This window comes from Phascolarctos cinereus, unplaced genomic scaffold (assembly GCF_003287225.1).
Source record: "Phascolarctos cinereus isolate Bilbo 61053 unplaced genomic scaffold, phaCin_HiC Scaffold_4;HRSCAF=312, whole genome shotgun sequence".
Taxonomy (NCBI): domain Eukaryota; kingdom Metazoa; phylum Chordata; class Mammalia; order Diprotodontia; family Phascolarctidae; genus Phascolarctos; species Phascolarctos cinereus.
In genome coordinates, this window is record NW_027555847.1 from 61,339,372 (window position 1) to 61,364,375 (window position 25,004).

At 39.3% G+C, this 25,004-nt stretch overlaps 1 long non-coding RNA gene across 1 annotated transcript; it reads left to right on the forward strand.

Moving 5' to 3' along the window:
* Positions 1 to 48: 48 nt before the first annotated feature.
* Positions 49 to 24,529, forward strand: LOC110204843 (uncharacterized). The gene is made up of 4 exons (XR_002323443.1): positions 49 to 137; positions 5,487 to 5,573; positions 23,478 to 23,555; positions 24,459 to 24,529. It is a non-coding gene; the product is annotated as an uncharacterized LOC110204843 (long non-coding RNA).
* Positions 24,530 to 25,004: the final 475 nt, after the last annotated feature.

Consider the following 25,004-nt stretch of genomic DNA (forward strand, 5'->3'; position numbering starts at 1 on the left):
TCCAAGGTGGGAGGTGCCTTAGAGCACAGAACATCAGAACTGGAAGAGATTCTCAAAGTGTTGTCTAGTAACTCCTGGGTGTCCCAGAGACCATTCCAGCAGGTCCATGAGTTCAAGACTACTTTTATATAATAGTAGTAAGACATTTTAATTTCTAATACAGTAAATATCAGCAGATATAACCCACATAAACAAAAGCTCTTGGTGGGGTGGGTCTTCTAATTTTTAAGAAGGTAAAGGGGTCCTGAGAACCGCTGATATATTTCAAACCCTTCATTTTACTTATCATATACTCCAATATTTTCCATAAGGTAAATAAGGAAGTTATTATGACCCTCATTGTAAAAAATAATGAAAAAAGTCTCTGAAAAGTGATGGAATCAAGTTAACACAAGGCCAGAGCCTTAATTCTTTCCTCCAGGCTATTGTCAGTCTGTCAATTTTCTGTTAAACATTTAAACTTACTCATCTATTATAAGAATGACTCCTAGCACTTTCCTTACAATAGGTCATAAGTTAGGTAGTCTTGAGAATTATTCCATTTGTAAAATGGAGAAACAGGATTTAAGTGATTTGCACTTGTTCATATGTCATCTGAGCTGGAATTCAAACCCAGACCCAATGTCCTTTCCAATCCATACAACTGTCTTGGCTAGTATGTCCTTCCAATGGAGTTTCACCTCCCCTCTTTTCAGATGCATGAAAAATTCAAGCTAGGAACCTCTCCTCTTCCCCAACAGGTTACTGCCACTCTAATCCCAGTCTCTCTGATATTAAATCTTTGCCTATCTACTAGCTCCTTCATTAGTGCCTACTATTTGTAGTAGCATCCCTACTAGGCATCATCCTCTCCTCATCTAAAGTCCCAGAAACAGCCATCTATGCTCAGTACCTGAACTTCCTCTCTTCTTAAATCAATGCAATTTGGCATCTGATCTCATTATTCAATGGAAACTTCTGTCTCCAAAGGTATCGGTGATCTTTATTTGTCAGATCTAATGACCTTTTTTCAGTTTTCATCCTTCTTGAACTCTTGACATCATTGATACCGTTGATTACCTTCTCCTCTTGGATACTCTCTTCTCTCAGGGTTTTTTGTGATCCCTCTTCCTTCCTGTCTGACCAAGTTTTCTCAGTCCCACTTGCTTGGTCTTCATCCTTGCCATGCCCACTAACCGTAGGTGTCCCCTAAGGCTCTGTCCTCATCCTACTTCTCTTTTCTTTCTGTACTCTCTCACTTGGTGATCTCATCATTTCTCATGAGTTCAATGATCATCTTTATACAGGTGATTCCAAGATCTCTATATCTAGCCTTGGTCTCTCCCAGTTCCAGTCTCATATCACCAATGGTCTATTGGACATCTAGAACTAGATGTCCCATAAACATCTCAAATTCATTATGTCCAAAACAAAATTCAATATCTTTCCCCAAAAAACTTTCTCCTCTTCCCAACTTCCATATTAATGTCAAGGATACAATTTTTCCAGTCACCCCAGGTTTGTAATGATGCCATCTTCTTACTCATTTCACATACCCACTTTGTTGTCAGATCTTCTGGTTACTACCTTCCCATCATCCACTACTTTCCTCTCACATAGCCACCACCCTAGTTCAGGCCCCCATCATGTCTTCTATGGTCAATTGCACTAATCCTCAATCCGTCTTCTAGTCAGCTGCCAAAGTCACCTTCCTAAAGCATAGGTCTAACCATGCCATTCCTATTCTAAGTGATACCCTATTATCTCTAGGAAATTTTACATACATTCATGTATGTGCATGTATACATATATATATATATATTTGTGTGTGTATATATGTATACATATATAAATATATATGTATATGTGCATGTATCTATCTATCAGTTAAGAAGAGCAGTAGTTAGAGCACTGGGCCTGGAGTCAAGAAGACTCATCTTCCTGAGTTCAAATTTGGCCTGAGACACTTACTAGCTGTGTGACTCTGAACAAGTCACTTAACTCTGTTTGCTTCAGTTTCCTCATCTGTAAAATAAGTTGCAAAAGGAAATGGCAAATCACTCCAGTATAACTGCCAAGAAAACCCCAAATGGAGTCACAGAGTCAGACACAACTGAATAACAACAATGACAACTATCTTTCTGTCTGTCTGCCTATCTATCTGTCTATCTGTCTATCTATCTATGTATCTATCTGTCTATCTGTCTATCTATCTATCTATCTATCTGTCTATCTATCTGTCTGTCTATCTGTCTGTCTGTCTGTCTGTCTATCTATTCCTTTTTCTATATAAAGCTCTTCACCTCTTAGCTCCTTCCTACCTTTCCAGTCTTCTTATTCTTACCTCTCTTCTATGTACTCTGTGACCAGACACACTGGCTGCCTGCTGTTCCTTGCTCAGCCCTCCCTCTCCTACCCCCATGCATTGCACTGGCTGACCCTCATGCTGAAAAGCTTTTCCTTCTCATCCTTAGCTTCCTTCAAAGACTGAATTCAAATGCTACCCCTGTTCTTCCAGCTGCTCAAACTTTCCCCTCTGAGATTACCTCCCCCTACTCTGTATGAATCTCATATGTACCTCTTTATTTATCCATGTCTTCCCCGTTAAGAGATAAGCTCCTAGAGGGCAGGGTTTGTTTATATTTTTTATCTGAATCCCTAGCACTTAGCACAATGTCAGGCACATGGGTAGCACTGAAGAAATGCTTACTGACTGACTTAGCCTGCCTATGTTCACAGTTCTTTCCTCTCTAGCCATAGCTTGTCTCTTGTGGGATCTCTGGTCTTGCTGCCATTTTTAGGATTTTTATGACCAATCAAACCACAGAAATCAATGAGGTTTAGCAGAAAAATTCTGGACAGGAAACAGACAATTTGGGGTCAAGACTTGGCTTTGCCCCTGTAACCATCTCTATTCTTGGACTAACCTCCAGTCACTACCCCACAGTGCCTCTTAAGTTCACTGTTCACATCTCCAATTTAGGCATCTAGGCATCACACACCTCATACAATGAACTACCTGGTTAGGGCTAGATGCCTGCATGCCTCTGAAAGGAGCACTCAGGGAGACAGGGGCCTGAGGAACTAAGGTTCTCTTCTGTTTTAGTTCTTGGGTGCTCTGCTATGTGTCGTCAGGACAGGTTAAGTCTTAACTTCAGCACTCATCAGAATAGAAAACATAGAATTTTCTAAGTGGTAACCAAATAGCTATCTTCCTATAGAGTAGGGGACCTTAACCTGGGGTCCACAGGATAGGTTTCAGAGGGTATATGAACTTGGATGAGAAAAATTACATCTTTATATAATATAAAATATATAAATATATAATATTTTTCCTTTGTAATCTGTGTATTTTATTTTATTCATCTTAAAATATTATTCTAAGTCCAGAGACTTCACCAGACTGCCAAAGGGCTCCAGTACATAACAAAGGTTAAGATCCCCTGATATAAAGCAATCTCTTCTTCCTTTTTAGTATTTATTTGCTCCTTCCATCTTTTAGGTCTACCTGTGAACACTGCTCCTGAAATCTACATCCTTTTGGGTGTTTCATATTTAAGTAGTATAACCCAATCAGATAGAATTTCAAACACTATGACTCCTTATACCTATCTCTCTTCTGTGGGGATGTCTATTCCCCACATACTAACATTTAGTCCTAACCAGTGGATCTGAGATCCAGCCATTCGTCTGAAGGCAAAGAAGAAACTGTTGGTGAGGATGACTTGGGTAGTTTGTTATTGTTTTTGAGTCATTTCAGTTGTGTCTGACTCTTCATGAACCCATTGGGGTTTGTTTGGGGGTTTTTTGGCAAAGATACTGTAGCAGTTTGCCATTTCCTTCTCCAGCTCATTTTACAGATGAGGAAATTGAGGAAGTGGCATGCCCAGGGTCACACAGCTAGTAAGTGTCTGAGGCCAGATTTGAACTCAGGAAGATGAGTTTTCCTGATTTCAGGCCTGGCACTCTATCCACTGTGCCTCCTCACTGCCCTTTAGGTAGCTTAGAACTTCCTGTTTTTTCAGTATTAGCTTTTTTTCATTTTCCCCATTCTGTGAATCACATCAGAAAATTCCCTTCTGTGAATCAGTTCTTAAATGGGTCCATTTTGTTTTGGTTTGGTTTTTTGCTTCACATATTCCCTGGATCTCTGCAAAGTGATTTTATACCATAGCGATGGTGACTCTACCCACTTGGTTTCCACCTGTGGGTGGTCCCTAAGCTATGATGAGCCTCATGTAATTATGCATCTAGAAAGGACCATCTGCAGACTCCCAAGGACCTTAATTTCTGTCTTTCTTTCCCCTCCAATTTTGTCCTTTTTTCTCATTCCCTTTCTTTTTTTCTTTTTATCTCCAAACTACTTTAAAACTCCTTTGGTTTCAGTTGGTCCTTAAGGATGTCTGATTTGCAGAGAAGGAAGTGGAGACAGATGGAAAGCAGAAGAGAAAGAGGCCCTTTACTATCCTTAAACAGCCTTCCCTCCACCATGCTATCCCTTCAAATATTTATCCCATCTCTCCTCCCCTTCACTGCTAAAGTGCTAGGAAGAGTAGTCCATATTTGATGCTCTCTTTTCTTCATCCCTCATCCATGCAGTAAGGCTCTGCAGCCTGGCTTCTGATCCCACCACTTTACTAAAACTCCTCTCTCCAAAACCATCAATGGTCCAATACCTCCTGTCCTTTCCTCGGTCTCCATCCTTCTCTTTGCAGTATTTGCCCTTCTCTTCCTAGACACCCTCTTCTCCTTTGGTTTCCCTGACACTGTTCTCTTCTGTTTCTCTTCTAGTTCTTCTTAGTTCCCTTCATTGGTTTATCTTGCTTCTTTTACTCCATAAGTATAGATGTCCCTCAACATTCTCCGACCTTTCCTCCTCTCATTACTCTTCCCCCTTGTGTAATTTTGTTCACTCCCATGGTTTTAGTTACTAAAATATTCCAACACATGTTGGTTAAAAGAGTCATAGACTTGAAGTCCAGGTAGGTAGTTCAAGCTCTGACATGGACTAGCTGTGTCACCTGGGCCATTTCCAGTTATCTTGACTTTTGTCCTGCCGCTGGTCTTTGATGACCCTGCAAGAGGGAATGAGATTGTGACTTTGTGCAATGCTGCCTCACTTAAATTTAATTCACACACATGATGTCATTGGTCATCTTCAAAATCTAATGACAATGACCTTGGATAAGTTACTTCATCTCCTAGAGCCTTAGTTACCTCACCTGCAAAATGAAGACAAAAATATTTGGACTACTTATCTCACAGGTTTGTACTGGATAGAGGTCTTTGTTATTCTTAAAGTATCTTGTAAATAAATATAAGCTATTGTTCCAAATCTACATATCAAAGGTTTAGTCTCTCCCTTCAGTTCCAGCCCCACTAACTGTGTCATAAATATTTCCATCTGGTTATCCCACTAGTGCCTCAAACTCAGCATGCCCAAAACTAAACTTATCACCTTCCCTCAAATCTGCTCTTCCTCTCAACATCTCTCATACTTTTCATAGCATCAATGATCTCCCCAGCATCCAAGATCAAAGCCTATGAGTTCGATGGAGGCATTGGACTAAAAAACAGTCCCTCTACCAATGCAGGTAAGCACCTTTTCTGAAATTCATCATTTCAGAGAATTGCCTAGAATAATGCTTCAAATAGAACCATATAAAAGGCTCCCTATGGGTAGCATGCTGACTTAGAAAAACATATTAATATTACCTGTTTTGTTATATTTTTATTTATTTTGTTAAATACTTCCCAATTACATTTTAATCTGATTTGGGTCTCACTCAGAAGGATTGAGTATTTGACACCTCTGGCTTAAAGCACAGAGAGATTAAGTAACTTGCCCAGAGTCACAGCCAGTATGGGTCAAAATTGGCACTTAAACTTGGGTCTTTTTTTCGGTAAATAGTATTTTATTTTTTCCAGTTACGTATAAAGATAATTTTCAACATTCATTTTACGTAAGAGTTTGAGTTTCAAATTTTTTCTCCCTCCCTCCCATCCCCCTGCCCTAAGACAGCAAGCAATCTGATACAGGTTATACATGTAAAAATGTTGTGAAAGAAGAAACAGAGCAAAAGGGAAAAGCCACAAAGAAAGAAAAAGTGAAAATAATCTGCTTCGATCTGCATTCAGACTCCATAGTTCTTTCTCTGGCTATGGATAGCATTTTCCATCACGAGTCTTTTGGAATTGTCTTGGATCACTGTGGTGCTGAGAAGAGCTGAGTCAATCACAGTTGATCACACACAGTGTTGCTATCACTGTGTACAATGTTCTCCTGGTTCTGCTCACTTCACTCAGCATCATGCACTCAGGTCTTTTTGGCTTTAAAGCCAGCTCTTTATCCACCATGGCAAGCTGCAGGGGAGCTTCACCTGTTTGGATATCATGAATCCCTTTGGTGGCCTAGGGCAGCCCACGGACCCCTTCTCAGAATGTTTTTAAATGCGCAAAATAAAGCATGTAGGATTACAAAGGAAGTTAATTACATTGAAATACAGTTACCAAAATAAGTATTTTTAAATAAATGGACCCCAGGTTAAGAACACTTGATCTAAGATGAGCTGTTGTTCAGTTGTGTCCCACTCTTCGTGACCAGCCTCCTGGGCTTGTCCATGGGGTTTTCTTGACAAAGATACTAGAATGGCTTGCCATTTCCTTTTCCAGTGTGTCCCCATTTTACAGATGAGGGCCTGAGACAAATAGGTGTAAAGTAACTTGCCCAGGATTACACAGCTAATAAGTATCTAAGGCCTCATTTGAACTCTGATCTTTCTAACTCCAGGCCTGGTGCTCTATCCACTGCACCACCTAGTTATACCTAACATGAGTTACCTCTTTTAATAAAAAGTAAAAAAAATAAAAATAAAAAAGATGAGTTACCTCCTTGAATGTTTTTTCTTTTTTATTGTAAACTTCATCATCAACAAATACAAATATTTTAATATATGAAAAGGAATAGAAAGGGGGGTGCTTTTATTTATTTATTGTAGATTTCTATTATGAATTTTGTTTTTAAGACATGCACCTACACATCTATGTACACATTTAAAGATTATATGCAAATATCTATAGACATATATGTTTGCATATAAACTTCTATTGGTTCCCTCTCCCAAACCATCCCCCATCCAATCATGTCCTAATCCTGTTGCTTGTGTCTTAGCAATATCTCTTACATTCATCCCCTTTTCTCTACTTACATTGCAATCATTCTAATTCAGGCTCTCATGATCTCTCACCCAGGATGATGGCTTCCCAGTTGATCTTTCTTATTTCTAGTTTCTACTTCCATCAATTTTTTCATACAATTTCCAAAATAATATTCTTAATTTATGGGTCTGACCAGGTCATCTCCCTGCTAAAAAAAAAATCTTCATTTGCTTCCTAGGTTCATGGGATAAAATACCAACTCCTAAGCCTGGCACGTAAGGCTCCTCTCCCACTTTCTGCTCTTAACCTACTTTTTGACTCCTCTTCACGTACTTTGTTCCAAGCAAATTGAACAACTCTCCGTTTTTCCTTTGCCCCTTCTGTCTCTACATGTCTCGCCGTTAAAATTTTTCTCTTCTTTCAAGGGCAGCTCAGATGAGACCTCTTCCATGAAGCCTTCTGCGAGTACATTAGCTAAAAACAGTCTCTCCCTCCTCAGATGTCTTAGGGTATATTGCCTGGATTTCTCTTTTGTCTTTATTACTCTCTACAGTTGTGTATATATCTTATCCACTCCTCTTAGAGCATATGCTCTCTGAGGGCAGAAACTATGTTGTTGATCATGTTCATGTTCCTAGGGTCTATCACAGTGCTACTAGGCACATGACAGGTGTTGAATAATGGCTGTTGAACTGGATTGATAGAATGGAAGCCCTAATGTGGGTTCCAGCCCACAGATGGAATCATTTCAATAACTTAAAGGCTTTGTCTTGATCTATGATTGCATCAAAGTTAGAAAGCTTCACTGCACAACCTGATTGGGAGGTGATTAAAATAAATGAAGAGTAAACAGAGGAAGGCTATGAAATGAGAGCTGACACCAGATGACTTTGATCTTCTCTTTGAGCAAAGACTTCAAACAGACTTCAACTCTAATAATAAAATGCTAGATGAGTCACTGTGCCAATGGTGGCAAAGTGGGTTAGAATTAAGTGACAACCTATTATAGGATTATAGATTTTAGAACCAGAAGGACTCTCAGAGGCCAAGGAATCCAACATCTTCATTTTCCAGATAAGGAAATGGAGTCACAGGGAAGATGTGACTTGTCCAGTATCATACACTAGTGTCTGAGATGAGAGTTGAACTCAGATCCTCCTAACCAAGTCTAGTGTCCTATTCTGTTGAGCTAGAATTTTTGTTGAAGAGAAAGATGCAGTGCAGTGGAAAAAACATAGAAGCCCCATGTGTCAATGGTAGCTCTGTCACGTACTACCTATGGGCAAATTATTTAGCCTCTTTGAGACTCAGTTTCCTTGTATGTGAAAGTTCCCAGATGGTCTCTGGGAACTCTTCTGGCTCTTAGTCTGTGATTCTACAAAGGTGAATCTTCAAGAAGTTGGTGCAGCTTCTAGACATGGGCTAAAATAACCCAATGTGAGAATCATTAAGAATTGCATACAATGGAGTTGTATGAACTGATGCAGAGTGACATGAGAAGAACCAGGAGGATTTAAACAATAACAACGCTAAAAACAAAAACAAAAAAGGAAAAACTTTGAAAAATTTAAGAACTCTGATCAGCACAATGACCAACAAAGATTCCAGTGAACCAATAATGAAGAATGTTATCTATCTCCTAATAGAGAAGGGATGGATTTAAGGTGAAGAACGAGGCATATGTTTTTGGACATGACTGATGTGTGAATTTATTTTACTTGACTGCATTTCTGTTACAAAGATTTTGTTTCTTTTTTTTTTCCCAATGTAGGGGAGGGACTAGATGGAAGGGAAAGTAAATGCTTGTTAATGAGGAAATCTAATTTATTTTTTAAAATTTATTTATTTTTAGTTTTCAACGTTCACTTCCACATGATTTTGAGTTCCAAATTTTCTCCCCCTCTCCTCCCTCCTCCCACCCAAGATGGCATACATTCTGTATACCCTTTTCCCTAATCTGCCCTCCCTTCTATTTCTACCCCCTTCTCTTATCACCTTCCTCTTCTATTTTCCTGTAGGGCAGGATAGATTTCTAAACCCCATTTCCTATATTTCTTATTTCCCAGTTGCATGTGAAAACAATTTTTTTAACATGTGTTTTTAAAATTTTGGGTTCTAAATTTTCTCCCTTTCTCCTTCCCCACCCACCCTCATTGAAAAGGCAAGCAACTCAATATAGGTTATACACTTCCATAGTAGTCATGTTGTGAAAAACTAAGTATATTTTCCTTCATCCTATCCCAATTCCCATTTATTCTATTCTCTCTTTTGAACTGTCCCTCTTCAGAAGTGTTTCCTTCTGATTACCCTCTCCCTCAATCTACCCTCTCTTCTATTATCCCCCTGCTCTCTTGTCCCCTTCCTCCCCCCCTATTTTTCTATAGGGTAAGATAGATTTCCATACCCAATTGAGTGTGTATGTTATTCCCTCCTTAAGCCAAATCCTATGAGAATAAGATTCACTCATTCCCTCTCACCTTCCCATTTCCCCTCCACTGTAAAAGCTTTTCTTGTCTGTTTTGTGAGATAATTTACCATTCTACCTCTCCCTTTCTCCTTCTCCAGTATAATCCTCTTCATCCCTTAATTTTATTTCCAGATATCACCTCTTCATCTTCAACTCACCCTGTGCCCTCTATCTATATATATACATACATATAATTTTTTCCCTCTGACTACCCTAATACTGACAAAGGACTCATGAGTTACAAATATCATCAACAGTTCAACCTTAATAAGTCTCTTATGATTTCTCTTTCCTGTTTATCTCTTCATGTTTCACTTGAGTCTTATATTTGAAAGTCAAATTTTCTATTCAGCTCTGGTCTTTTCATCAAGAATGCTTGAAAGTCCTCTATTTCACTAAATAACCATTTCCCCCCCAAGGATTATACTCAGTTTTTCTGTGTAGGTGATTCTTGGTTGTAATTCTATCTCCTCTGCCTTCTGGAATATTATATTCCATGCTCTCTGGTCCTTTAATGTAGAAGCTGCTAAATCTTGTGTTATCTTGAGTGTGTTTCCACAGTACTTGAGTTTTTCTTTTCTTGCAATATTTTCTCCTTGACCTGGGAACTCTGGAATTTGGCTACAATATTCCTAGGAGTTTTCCTTTGGGGATCTCTTTCAGGAGGAGATTGGTGGATTCTTTCAATTTCTATTTTGCCCTCTGGTTCTAAAATATCAGGGCAGTTTTCCTTGATAATTTCTTGAAAGATGATGTCTAGGCTCTTTTTTTTTTATCATGGCTTTCAGATAGTCCAATAATTTTTAAATTCTCTCTCCTGGATCTATTTTCCAGGTCAGTTGTTTTTCCAATGAGATATTTCACATTGTTTTCTATTTTTTCATTCTTTTGGATTTGTTTTACAGTGTCTTGATTTCTCATAAAGTCACTAGCTTCCAATTTCTATTCTAATTTTTAAGGAAGTATTTTCTTCAGTAATCTTTTGGACTTTTCCATTTGGCCAATTTTGCTTTTTAGGGCATTCTTCTCCTCATTGGCTTTTTGGACCTCTTTTGCCATTTGGGTTAGGCTATTTTTTAAAGTGTTTTTTCTTCAGTATTTTTTTGGGTCTCCTTTAGCAAGGTATTGACTTGTTTTTCATGATTTTCTTACATCACTCTCAGTTTTTTCTCTCTTCTCTTACTTGCTTCTCAAAATCCTTTTGAGCTCTTCCATGGCCTGGGACCAATTCATATTTTTCTTGGAGGCTTTGATTGTAGGAGCTTTGACTTTGTTGTCTTCTGGTTGTATGTTTTGATCTTCTTTGTCACTAAAGTAAGATTCTATGGCCAGACTCTTTTTGCACTGCTTTCTCATGATCCCAGCCAATTACTTGAGTTATGAACTCTTTGTTAAGGTAGGTCTGCTTCCAGTGTAGAGAATGTACTGTCCCAAGCTTCAGGGATTTTGTGTAGCTGTTTTCAGACATACTTCTAGGGACCTGTAAATTTTCGGCTCTTCCAAGGTGGTATGATAAGGGGTGAGGTGTTTACTCCTTTCCTGGCCTGTGCTCTGCCCTGTGACCACAAGAACTCTTTTCTGTCTTGGAACTATGAAGAGGATTCTCTCTCCATAGCCATTACAAGCTCCACCATGCCAGCACTCCTCCTCGTCCCAGGACTGCCACCCAGAACTGTGACCCAGATCCAAGCAAGGGCAAAGCAAGAGAATCTTGCACCAGCAAAGAGATCTCTGCAATCCCTCTCTGATAAGCCACTCGATTCCCCCTTAGTCTGTGGGCCGGAAGCTGCAGAGACAGCTGCCACCTTGGGGTCATGATCATGGACTGAGGCTGCAACCCCAAGCTTCTCTCTCACACTGCAGTCACAGACTTTTCCCACTGACTTTCTAATTGTCTTTGGCGTTCATGGGTTGAGAAGTCAGGAAACCACCACAGCTGCCCGTGATTCAGTCCTCTGAGGCCTGCTCCAGGTTCACTGAGGCCTGTGTGCCCATGCCAAACTGAGCCTTCTCTCCCAGTCTGGCATGACATACCTTTCCAATCAACCATCCATGTTGTCTTGGGCTGGAAATTTGTTTCATTCTGTCATTTTGTGGGTTCTCCTGCTTTAGAATTTGTTTAGAGCCATTTTTATATGTATTTAGAAGGGTTTGGGGGAGAGCTCAAGCAAGTCACTGCTTTTACTCCACCATCTTTGCTTCCAAGTCAAGAAAATCTAATTTAAAAAAGAATTGCATAGATAAAAGAACAAAGTCAGTAGGAAGCAGATTGATTGTGCCTCGTGAGTCACAGAACTTAGATGGCATCACCTTGGATCCAGAATTTGAACTTAATAATCAGCTTAATGAGGTGTAATCAGGCCCTGGGAAAGCAGCTTTATATCCCCCTAGACTCACATGAAGCTGATTTGTACCAGCAGTACAATTTACTAATTTATGGTCAGAAATACAATATGGTCAGAAATACAAATGCAGTTGCAATGCTTTGCGCCCAAGTCCTACCTGGGGAACTGAATTAAAACCAGAATGCTTCTTGGTGAGCAGAACAGGGTTGGTTAAGTGTTAGTTTCATCATCAGCTTATCAAACCTGATAAGGCACCCTTCTCTGCAATAGTGTTGTACTTCCCAAATGGAGCAGCATCCTTGTGTCTTCTGATCAATATGTCCTCTCACCTAGACAGTGCTCAACATCCCTAAACAATCTCTTCTTCCCTATTTCCCGTCTTCGTAGTCTTCTTTTTGGACACACTTTCTGATTTTCATATTTCTACTTCATTGTAACACCTTCACAACACCCCTGCAGATCCATCACCCTCTTTGACATCAAGGTCGATACCAGTGAGGACTATTTTCTCATTGCCTCAGTGGTAGGAATTTAGCTGTCATTGGAGAACAGAAGTTAACCTGACTACACTTCCCCTTCCCTCAGCCCCTCCCTGAGCTTTAGATATCTATGCCTTAGAAACATTAAAGGTTGGATGTGGTATGACAGGCTTGTGGGGGGGAGCTCCAACAGCCTGCAAGGTACTTTCATGAGTTCTTGGACTTGTAACTATGGAAGGGGAGTCCTATTTTATGCCTTTTTCATTCTAGAACTGTTTGCTTTTAATGCTTAATTAGTAAAGTTGGGTTTTAATTGGATTTTACAGTCCATGAATGCTTATTGCATATTAGACCTCAAAACCTGCTGGACTAAGCTAATTTAAGGACTGTAATAGCCTCTCAGAAGTATTCCTTAAGCAAGATAATTTCATCTTGGCTCATTACATGTGGAGTGCTATTTCTCACAAGCATGAGCTACCTTCTGGAATATCTGACTTCATAATTTTTTACTAAAGTCTACCACTGCCAGCAAACATCCACACTTATCATATTTCTGACCTTTCACACGCAGCATGGTGTAATGTAATTCAACTCTTAACAAGCATTTATTAATCATTTCCTATATACCAGGTACCATGACTGGGATTGGAATTCCCAAAATCAAATCATCCCTGCCCTCAAGGATGTTTCATTTTATTGGGGGAAGAACTGTATAGCATGTACATCTATAAGTATATATGGGGAAGGGGAGGCAGAACTAATGACCATGCATAGCATAGCTGTTTGAACCATGCATGGACATTCTGTTAATTGGTCTGCCAACCATGTGATAGAAAGGATCCTTCTTGATTAGCTTTGGAAACAAACTTGGATGCATCCAAAAGGTCCTAATATGACAAAATGGCTCTCTTGATCTGGTTCTTTTCCTTCCTGGCTGGAGTTAGAGAAGGAGGATGAGTTACTGTGAGCTTCTGGTTGGAGAAAGGGCCTCAGACTCTGTCTTTGGAGCTGACACATGACCCTGCCATTGTTACTGTCTCTTTTGTGTCCATTCTTTCCTGATTTTTTTAGGTGAGACAGACTGGAGAGGGCTATAACCTAGTACGATTCAAAAGCTCAGGATGACAAGCCACCAGAGGTCTGGGAGTTAAAGTCCATGCCAGTATTTGCTGGAAGCTAGACAGTGAAAAGCAATATCCTGACTAACTTGCTTGACCCAGCCTCTAGAAATAGCAAAAATCTCTCTGTCCATCCATCTATCCCTCCAATAACCTACCCACCCAGCCACCCATTCATCCATCCATCCACCCTCCCACCCACCCACCCATCCATCTATCCATCACTCTATCCATTGGGAATACATTTGGAAGTGAACTTGGTGAGACCAATGCTATGTAGAAGCTGCTTTAAGTCTGACCCCACTTTCCCCAGGAGCCAAAGGGGTATTTGGGAAAGTGTACCCCCAAGTATTGAAGAAAGCATTTGTAACTTTTGTTCTTATTATAATTTCAAAGTAAATATTGCTTCACAAATCATAATTGATTTTAATTGGTAAAACGGAGGTTGGTGTTAATTACTAGTGGTTTAATGGTGGAAGAAATACACCAGAATAGGGGTATGATTGAATAGCATTACAGAAGAGATATCCTGACTCCTTCAGGGTACCTCTAGGATCCCAAGGGGATGATGTAGCCAGCCTTACCCTGGGAAAATGAGTCCAGATTTTCTATGTAAGCATATAGCTGTAGTGTGTGTCTGTTGCCCACATAAGTTATGTGTGTCTACAAGGGTCTGTCTAGATGTGGCTCTCAAGAAGGTGTGACTAGATACCTCTAGAGTCCTCTCTGCCCACTGCTCTCCAAGGAGACTTAAATTCTTGGCAAGAGGGGAAGAAAGAGGTCAGTCCCAGAGGTTGGTTATTCTGCTTTCTTCAGAGAGAGGTTGCCAGGCAAGAATTATATGTATCTTCCTTCCTAAATATTGTTAGTCTAGAGTAAACAATTTTTAGGTTCAAGCTATGCTTTCCATTGTTATCACTTAACAGGAAAGGAGAGCCCCAAGCTGTGTATCCAAGGCTTGACTCCCTTCCCACTAAATGCTGGTTACACAAAGACCACACATAATGAGTAGCAAATAAACCTGTTTATCCAAACCTATAGCCAAATGAAACCTGAACAGTTACAAGTGAGAATATACCAGACAATGCAGAGTGAATCAGCTCTTCCACTGAGAGCAAAATATCTCAGCTCAACCAAGAGAGAATGGCCCAGATCTCACCCCAAGGGAAATTCCTTGAAGTCTCTAGTGCAGTAAATTGAGGATAGGGACATGATTGAGGCACCAGCTCCTCTAAATGTCAGCTTTTCTCCACAGTCTTGTTTTCCCTTCAGAGACCTCTCTCCAAAGAAACCTGGAACCATATATGTCTTCTCTCAAAGGGAGAAATCAAAAAGATCTTAGATTTCTCTTCTCCCGGCTCTCAACAACTTCACTCTTTACACAGGCATGGTTGAGTGAATCATTCTCTGCCAGTGAAGAGAATCTTATGCAAATAGCCTTGAGCTCAGGGTTAAACTAAAAATAATTACAACATAATTCCGAGACAAGGAGGTAATAGCACCTACAGAGATCAGGAAGGGTTCCATGTAGCAGGCAGCATTGGAACTGAGTTTTTAGAGGAAGCTAGAGATTCCAAGAGGCAAGGTGAGGCAAGAATACATGTACAATGCAAGCGTCCTCTATAAAGAGGATCGATGATTAATAAGCCTGGAAAGGTGAGTTGGAGCCAGGTTGCGATGAGATTTAAATGCCAAACAGAGGAGTTTACATTTTAGTCTAAAGGTAATAAGCGGCTTTTGGAGCTTACTGAATTTAGGGACTGACATTGTCAGATCTGCAATCTAGGAAAATCACTTTGTCAGAAGAATGGAGGATGACAAGAGACTTGAGGCAGGGAGAAGAATTAGGACATTACCACACAGCCCTGGCAAAAATGATAAAGGCCTGAATTGAAGTGGTGCCCGTGTGAGTAAAGAAAAAGTAACAGATGGAACAGGTTGCAGAGGTAAGATAAACAAGATTGGATGAGTGATTAGATAGATGTGTGGGATGAAAGAGAGTGAGGTCTCAGGGATGACTTCGAGGTTGCAAAGTTGGGTGTCAAGAAGGAAGATAACGCCAACAACGCAGACACTTAGAAGTTTGGGAGAAGAGTAGATTTAGGGAGAGAGATAACAATTGCTACATTGGCCTTGCTGAATTTAACATGCCTACAGGATATCCAGTTCAAAATATCGAACAAGCAGCTGGTGGGACAGGCCTGCACAGAGGAAAGACTAGGGCTCTCTATCTATACAACATGTAATTTTTATGTGAATTAAGAACAAAGGCTGAAACTAAAATGACCGATGCTCTAAACACTTCCTGTTCCAAATACAAAGATATGACAATTCATCCCCAGACTCCTTTTTTGAAACCAATTTCTGCCCCTGTAATCATCCTTTTGCACTAATTTAGAGAGAATGATGAGTTGATTATCTTACCACTTGGTAACTGTGAACTTAATCCCTTTCACATATCATCTTGGAGTGCCCACACTGATGGCAGGTTTTAACAGCAAAGAAGCATGGAATCAACCCAGAGTCCAGTGACGCTGGTTTAGTCAAATCCCAACTCTGTGGTTTACTACCCATGTGATGTGGGGTGAGTGTGCTCATGAATCTGAACCTTGGTTTCCCCGTCTGTAAGATGGGAGAGTTGGCTTCAGTGACCATTCAAGTCTCTTCCAGCTCTAAATCCCAAGATTCCATATTTAAATGCCATATCTTGATTTTTTTAAGTGAGACATACCTGAACCCAGTTCAGACATTACCCCCACCCAAAACAGGCCTATGAATAGTTTTTCATTATCGACCTCCACACATATTACAGCTTTCGGCACATGGTGGGATTAAAACAAAAAGTTAAATCACCTAATATTAAGTTCAAGGTCCCTTAGATACTTCTTCACCTCAGTTTGAATCAACAAATATTTATTAAATATCCACAATATCAATGCAAGGGATAGAGCATTAGACCTGGAATCAGGAAGACCTGAGTTCAAATATGGTCTTGGACACTTATGAGCTGTGTGGCCCTGGACAAGTCACTATACCTCTATAAGTTTCAGTTTTCTCATTTGTAACAGGGGAATAGTAATGCCACCTGCCTCCCATGGTGGCTGTGGGGGTCAGATTACATATCTGTAGAAGAGTTATGCAAACCTTAAAGGGCTTTACAAATGAGAGCTATTATTACTATAAAAGGGAGACTTTTTCTCTGCCTTCAAGGAACCTACAGTACATTGAGGGTTAAGAAAAGTATGTCTTTAATTTCCCCAAATCTACCATAATTCTTAGAATAGGGTCATTTCAGAGGGAACATGCATGTATCGAGGGAAAGAACATTACTGTTTATAGACATCAGGGAAAGCTAATTGAAGGAGGTGGAAAGGAGAGGCCGAAAATGGAATTGGGTTTGGGGGGGTGGAAGGGAGAGAAAGGTATGAGGAGAATGGGAGATGTATTCAAGGAATACAAGGAGCTGGTATGAGGAACACACAGAGGAAAGTTCTGGAAAAGGTAACCACATCATTGGGGAAGTTTATTCCATATTCTAGGCATTTGAGGTAGCTAGATTATACAGGGCTGGACTTGGAGTCAGGAAGACCAGAGTTCAGATCCTGCCTCAGATACTTACTTTGCTGTGTGATCCTGAGCAAATCACTTTACTTTTCAGTTTCAATTTCCTCTTCTGGAAAATGGAGCTAATACGAGCATCTACCTTGCAGGGTTGTTGAAAGGATCAAATGAGATATTTGTAAAATGTCTTGCAAACCTTAAAGTGTTATATGAATTCTAGTTGTTATTATTATTAATATTCTGGGAAGTAATGAACCTATTCAGGATTAATTCCTCTAATTCTGCATATTATCAGCTATTATAAAAACTGCAAAATAACTTATACTATTTTTTGAGAGAAGAACTCTCCTAACCACAATATTTTGTAGAATTTGAGAGCAGGGTAACTATTAATAATTTTTTAATTTAAAAATCTATTTGTCATGTTTTTAGAAGTTTTTGGTTTAAAAGGATTTTGTATTTTAAAAAGAACTATACAAAGGTAATTTTAATTTAAGAACAATTAACACTTAAGGCCATATTAAAACTTATCATGTAATAGGGACTTTAACTTCTAATAAGTAACAGAACAAAAATAAGTTCTATTTCAGCTTGGTCACTAAGCCTTTCACATTGTATGTCTGTTTAGAGACAATTTTCAAAGGGGTTGACTGATTCTGACCATATCAGCAGCATTATAGCAAACACCTTGTGTTTCTTTGTAAGTGGTGTTAAATTTGTGGGTCAGTCTTAAAAATGGTAGCGGATAATTTCAGAAAATTCAATAAAAATGCTTACGTGCCTATGCCATGCTAGGTAATCTGTGGGAATGGGGGGAGATGTCAAAGATTAAATAAAATATGGCACCAGCCCTCATACAGTTTTGGACATGTATAGAAATAACCTTAACACAAAATATAATATGATAAGTGCCTAAAAGATACAAAGTGCTATGCCAACAGAACCACAACCAGGGTATGGAAACCACAGCTTTGCCCTGGGCGTCAAAATTTAGAATGCAAAAATTTTAAATGATGATTTTTTAAAATGTACATTTTAAGAGTATTACATTTCCATGTTTATAGCACCTACATTCCTTCAGTAGTATAAAAATAACTGTTTATGTCGTATTGAATGTAATGGAATATTATTGTGCTATAAGAAATGACAAGCAGGCAGAGTTCAAAAAAACCTGGAAAGACTTACATGAACTGATGCCGAGTGAAGTGAGCAGAACCAGGACAACATTATACACAGTAACAACAACATTGTACAAAGACCAACTTTGATAGACTTCGCTCTTCTCAGCAATACAATGATCTAAGACAATTCCAAAAGACTTATGATGGAAAATGCTATCTATATCCAGAGAAAGAACTGTGAAGTCTGAATCAGATCAAAGCATACTATTTTCCCTCTTTTTTTACTTTCTCATGGTTTTTCCTTTTTGTTCTGATTCTTCTTTCACAACATGACTAATGTGAAAATATGTTTAATATGATCGTCCACACATGGCCTACATCAGATTGCTTGCCATCTTGAGGAGGGAGGGAGGGAGAAAAAAATTTGGAACTGAAAATCTTACAAAAGTGAATGTTGAAAACTATCTTTACATGTAATTAGAAAAAATAAAATACTATTAAGTAGGGGGGAAATAACTGAGCTTAGCATCTAGTTAGCAAAAAAATTAGTCAAACAAGGATACTACCAAAAGATGGTTCTTCCTTCCCCAATGACTGACCCAATAGTAATCTGGTAGTATCTCAGGGCCTCTCTCATAGAAAGCGGTTTCAGTGGACTCTATGACTCCCTACCTTGGGGTGCTGCCCTGGGTCCCTTCCCTTGTGGGCAATATTGTCGGGTCCCTTCTCCAGCTCAGCTAAATTTGCATAATTTCTTTTTGGATTAGTTTCACAGCATGAATTACAAAGTCGATTTGAAGGCTCATTTAGTGCTGCTTGCTTTGAGTATATTTCTTGATCCTCTGCACAGGGGGTCAAAATTGCTAGTTAGGTACTGAGGCTTGAGGGAGGAAAAAAATCATTCCCAAACATTCCCTGTTTGCCCAAAGTCAAGACTATAACTAAAACAAAATGAAACAAAACAAAACAAAAAAAAGCACACTAACATAATATACTGACATACTGACATTTATCTAGCCTGTTGGAATCTAAGGGATTCCTATATAAATGAAATAATTCAACTTCAAGAGTTAAATTTTTTCCCCCTGTTTTAACCATTTTTGGTAGAAATCTTCTTAAATATGTTTTATACTCCCCTCCCTTCTTAACAGAAATGAATATGATTCACTCAGGGTCATCATCAGGAACATCCATGATCAAATATATAATGTTATAATACAGCAGTCAGTTAATTAACCAGTCAACAAACATCTATTAAGTGCTTATTGTGTGTAAGGCAGTGTTCTAAGCATTGGTGATACAAGTACAAAGAATGAAACAATCTCTATTCTCTAGGAGTCTGCATTATAGCAGAGGAGGCAACATGAATGCATATCAATTCTTTCCTCTAAAGAGCTCATTTCATTTATAGTATGATTTTTTTAAAATGCTTGCTTCATTTATGCTAGGGTATGGTTTAGGTTTTCTTAGCCTGTTCATCTGTAATATTCTTCTGCTGATGGTCATCTTTCCTGCTTTAAGAGGTTGTTGCAAAGTTCATTTCCTACAAGGCAATCAATCCCCAAACCCAGGAGCTCTTGACCATGAAAACTCTCGAAGTTGCCACCAAGGTTGGAATTAGCCATCTTATAATTGGTTAATTAATAGTTAATAATTATTGCATATTAATAATTATCATAATTAATGATTAATTTAATTATAATTATTGTTTGGTCACCTGTACATAAGGAAAAAGATATAAAGTAGAAAAGCTAGCCATGGACTTGATCTTGGGCTCATCTAGGCAAGTATATGTGCCCACTACCATATTTAAGCAGCCACCATATTCATGAGAGGAGATGAATGAGAGGGAGAAAATCCCCTTGGTGATGAAAAAATGATCCTGAAATGGATATGTATAGTAATTTTTTTAGTATTTCATTTTTATTTTTCCCCAGTTACATATAAAAACAAATTTTAACATTTGTTTTTAAAACTTTGAATTCTACATTCTCTTTCTTCCTCCCTTCCTATCCCCACATTGAGAAGGCAAGCAGTTCGATATAGGTTATACATGTGTAGTCATACAAAACATGTCCATAATAATCATGTTGTGAAAGAAAACATAGGCAAAAAACCTCAAGAAAAATAAAGAAAAATTTTAAAGTATGCTTCAATCTGTATTCAGACACCATTAGTTCCTTCTCTGGGGATGGATAGCACTTTTCATCACAAGTCCTTCAGAGTTTGTCTTGTTGAGAATAGCTAAATCATTCACAGCTGATCATCTTACAATGCTATGTATAGTATTGGTAGTGACCTTTTGAACTTGAGAGGCCAGGACCTCCTAGTTCTGGGTATTGGTTGGTCAGCAGGCAGGAGATGATTTTTGAAACATATTCTCAGAGAAGGGAAGATGACTGTCACTAAAAGAATACTAGAGCTGATGAGACAAAGAAAGGCCAAGCCATGCCCTGCCTCAACAGAAGATAAGGACCTTTAGAGAGCTACTCACACAGTGCAGATCAGAGATGAAAATGAAATGCCTACTTAGATGTCCCACAAAATGTGTTGTATTTTGATGATGAGTATCACTCTCCCAGGGGACCATAATATGAGTTATAGGTTCTTGTAACTCATACTGAAAATCTGGGTTTTTTCTATGACATTTCAGGGGGTTTTCATTTTGGAGTTTCTTTCAGGAAGTGGCTGAGCTTGAAGTATCCTGATATCTTCAACAGAAGATAAAAGGGAGATTGAGAAACTGTAGTAAATGATCTTCAAGATGACTGAGTGATCACTGAGTGGGCAGAAATTCCTGTCTCAGGAGCCAGTGTGGACCCCATCATGGGTGCCAAGGAGAACAATGAATGATTACTGGATCATCCCAAAGTGCAAGTCTTTTAGAAACACTGAGCCAGAACACATGTCTCTCAAGAAGTGACCTAGGACACAGGCACATGATAGGCTAGTAGGTCAAGGAGAAGAGGCCATAATTACCCAATTAGTCTACACATAAAATAAATGAAAGCCTTAAAAATGAGTGTAAAGAAAGTCAGTTAAGAGATAAAAAATATGAAAAGGTCAGGCTTCCTTTTAGACTAAGGTACAACAAAATCTAGAATGAGTGTCAACTATGTTGTCTTCCAACTTTAAAAACAACACTTGGACAATCATGATGAAATAGAAAAAGTAAGTGTCTCTGGAGTCAGAGGACTTGTATTCAAATTTTGCCTCTGATGAATATTGCCTGTATGGCTTTGGGCAAGTCACTTGAACTCCTTATATTTCAGTCTATTCATCTGTAGGATGAAGGAGTTGGATGAAATAGCCCTGAGCCCCCTGTAGCCTGACTGCATTAGCTTTCTTGGCTGACATAATACACTACTAATGCAAATTGAGCTTAAAGTCCACTAAAACCTCCAAGTTGTTATTATTATTTACAAATAAGCTGGCATTTATAGCCATGTGTCTTCTAAATTATATTTGTCCAGGCTCTGGGACTCACTCTCCAAATCCTACTTGGAGGTCCTCAGAATGAGGCTGGCTACTTCTCCTCTCCAGGTTCAATGGATAAACTCTGAGGAGGTATTTTTATCTCTAATACTATAGCTCACAAGTGCAACTAGGTGGCACGTGAATAGAGTGCCAGGCCTGGAGTCAGCAAGACTCATCTCCCTGAGTTCAAATTTGGCCTCAGACACTTACTAGCTTACTTCTAGGGCAAGTCACTTAACCCTGTTTACCTCTGTTCCTCATCTGTGAAAATGAGTTGGAGAGGGAAATGGTAAACGACTCTAGTATCTCTGCCAAGAAAATCCCAAACAGGGTCACGAGGAGTCAGACACGACTGAAAAGGCTCAATAAATAGCTCACAAGCCCCCACTAGTGTACCTCTCCATTGGTTACCAGTTCATATCAATGAATCATCTGGACTTAGCATTTTAAAAGTTAACAGGTATTTACTAAAGTGGTATAGAAATAATAGTTTGTACAAAATATACCTCTGAAAGTTTGGGATGTGCTCTGCCCAGCCTCAACCCCCTCACCAAGTACACATAGAGTCCAAAGGAGAGTGAGCTCAAGCCTAGAGAGTAAATGTGGCAAAGGACTGAATCATAGCTCCTGATTTCTGGAAGTAGAACACTTTCCTGAGGTTTGGTGTAGTTTTCTACTGGGTTCCTTGAAAAGTCCTGAAACTTCATTTCTCCAGGCTGTCTAGTTAGTACTCAACATTCAATGCAGATGCTGCCACAAGCTGTTCTGGAGATGCTGTTAGGAGGTTGGCGAGAAATCCGAAATCTTCTGATCTGTCAAAGTTCACAAGGTCATCCTCTTGTGGGTAAGGAGGGTGGCGATGAAGAACATAGAGGCTCTTCTCCTGACCACATCCCAAATGGCTTGGGTAGAACTGCTCTTTCTGCTATGCTAGCCAGGCATTGGAATAACTGGATTCCAAGCTAGCTTGCTATTTGAGAGAGAGAGAGAGAGAGAGAGAGAGAGAGAGAGAGAGAGAGAGAGGAGGAGGAGGAGGAGGAGGAGGAGGAGGAGGAGGAGGAGGAGGAGAAGAAGAAGAAGAAGAAGAAGAAGAAGAAGAAGAAGAAGAAGAAGAAGAAGAAGAAGAAGAAGAAGAGAGAGAGGAGGAGGAGAAGAAGAAGGAGAAGAAGAAGGAGAAGAAGGAGAAGAAGAAGAAGAAGAAGAAGAAGAAGAAGAAGAAGAAGAAGAAGAAGAAGAAGAAGAAGAAGAAGAAGAAGAAGAAAGGAAAGAAGGAAGGAGGGAGGGAGGGAAGGAGGGATGAAGTTCACAGAGCATGACTGCATCTTGTCAACTAATCCCAATACACTTGTGTTTCTTTCATTTCATCCAGCGGTTTGAAGCACTACACCCCCTCCCCATTTGATTATCTGGATTGTTTCCATTTAGTTTAATGCCTTTGATTGATTGATTCAATAGAGATGTTCACACCTATTTCAAACCGCTGATTTATTGATTCAATCTAAATGTCTAGGCCCTCTGTAATTATTGAGTAGGGGTGTGGAACACACCTCTTATATTTGTAAAAGAAATGTCTATTGAATTGAATTGTCCAGAAGAAGGGTAGGGGGTGGGGGGAAGCTTGGCCTTCAATTAATTTTAGTGAATAAAATAACCAAGACATCACTTGCTTTTTTAAAAATCTAGTTATGGAATTAACCTGAAAATAGAAATAATCTAAAAAGAAATTAAACTAAATCACTAAATTAAAATATTTGTGTGCTCTGTCGGTTAAGTCCTGCAGTCATGCAGTGGGAGAGAAGAGGCTACCAGCCAACCACCACAGCCAGAGGGAGGAGGCAGAGTGGACTGAGGTCAGTATGAACTGTGTTTGTAACTGAGGAAACCAGTTCAAGGGGAGGGTGACAGGATGTCAAAGCCAAGGGAGCAGACAAACAAACACCAAGACGGGAGCCAGGTTGGAACGACATGAGTGGGTCAGTCAAAATGCAGCCAGACAACAGGGGAGCCAGGCTGGAAACCAGCGCTGAGGAAGGCAGGAGTCAGGCATCCGTTCCCAGAGTCCAGGGTGGTTCCATGAAAGAAGGCAGCTTGGCCTGATCAGCATCACAAGTGTCTTTAGCTAGGTTGAAGAAGGTTAAGTCTCACCCTTCTTGTTTCTTGAGGGAACAGCACCTTGGAATGCATGATAATAAATGTTTTTGAAGGAAATTTAATTGAATCAAATAAGAATTCACATGTTCCAGGAAATAAGTAATAAATTCTTGATTAGTGATTTAAATTGAGCCTTCATGACTACAAGTTAAATCAACCTGATTGAAATGAAATAGACCCTACCTGAAAGTAGTATATTGAAAGATGAAAGGCTTGCTTTCAAATAAAGAATATAAGAAAGAATTCTATACAGTTTCCCAACCTATGTAAACAGGCAACAAAAAATTTCTGCTCAGGGGGATTATAGCTTTGTACCTCAAAACAACCTATCCTGTTAATTTTCACTATTGATGACGATGCTATCTACTTTACAAGCCTGACATAATTATGTCAAGAATAAATACAGGGCAAAAAGATATGGTTTGCTTCTGCACTTCAGTTTGCCAAATTGGAAGAAGGGAGAGGGAGAGTTATTATCCAGACTTGTTATATTGCTGCGTTTCCAATTGACAAAACATCATCCATCATGCTTTGCATTCCAATTTTTCTCTGCCTTTTTTCCCCCAGCTCATCATAACATAATTATGTTCCATTTCTTCCAGCCAGGGACCTGCATTTTCTTTCATATAGGACAACAGCTGCACAGCACAACCTTGATGCAACCTCATAAGGGTAAAATAAAATGTATTTGTGGTTGTTTTAGTCTTGGCATTTCAAATTTCCATACTCCTATTTGACAAATTTTCTCACTGCCAAAATGCATTCAACCCTGAAACTTTGATGGCAGTTTGTATCGGGGCACCCATGATACTTCATGCTTGTCTAGGCCATAATTTATACTTGAGCTAACTTGTTTGGGTATTGTGTTTAGAAGATTAATTCTGCTCTCATTCTTTTTATAGGCTGATAATTGCTAATGGAGAATTGTCTTTGTGTCAAATAGAGCTGAACATTTTTATTCTTAACATCTATTTATTTCTATTCATTTATGCTTGCGTTGCAATATTCAGAGGATTAGGTACACTGGGCCAAATTATTCTCAATGAAAACTTGTGCCCAGAGCCTAGGTAGGGTAGGGTTCAAATACCATATGGTGCCATGTTAATCCAGTCCAATCCAACAGACATTTATTTAGTGCTTACTACTTG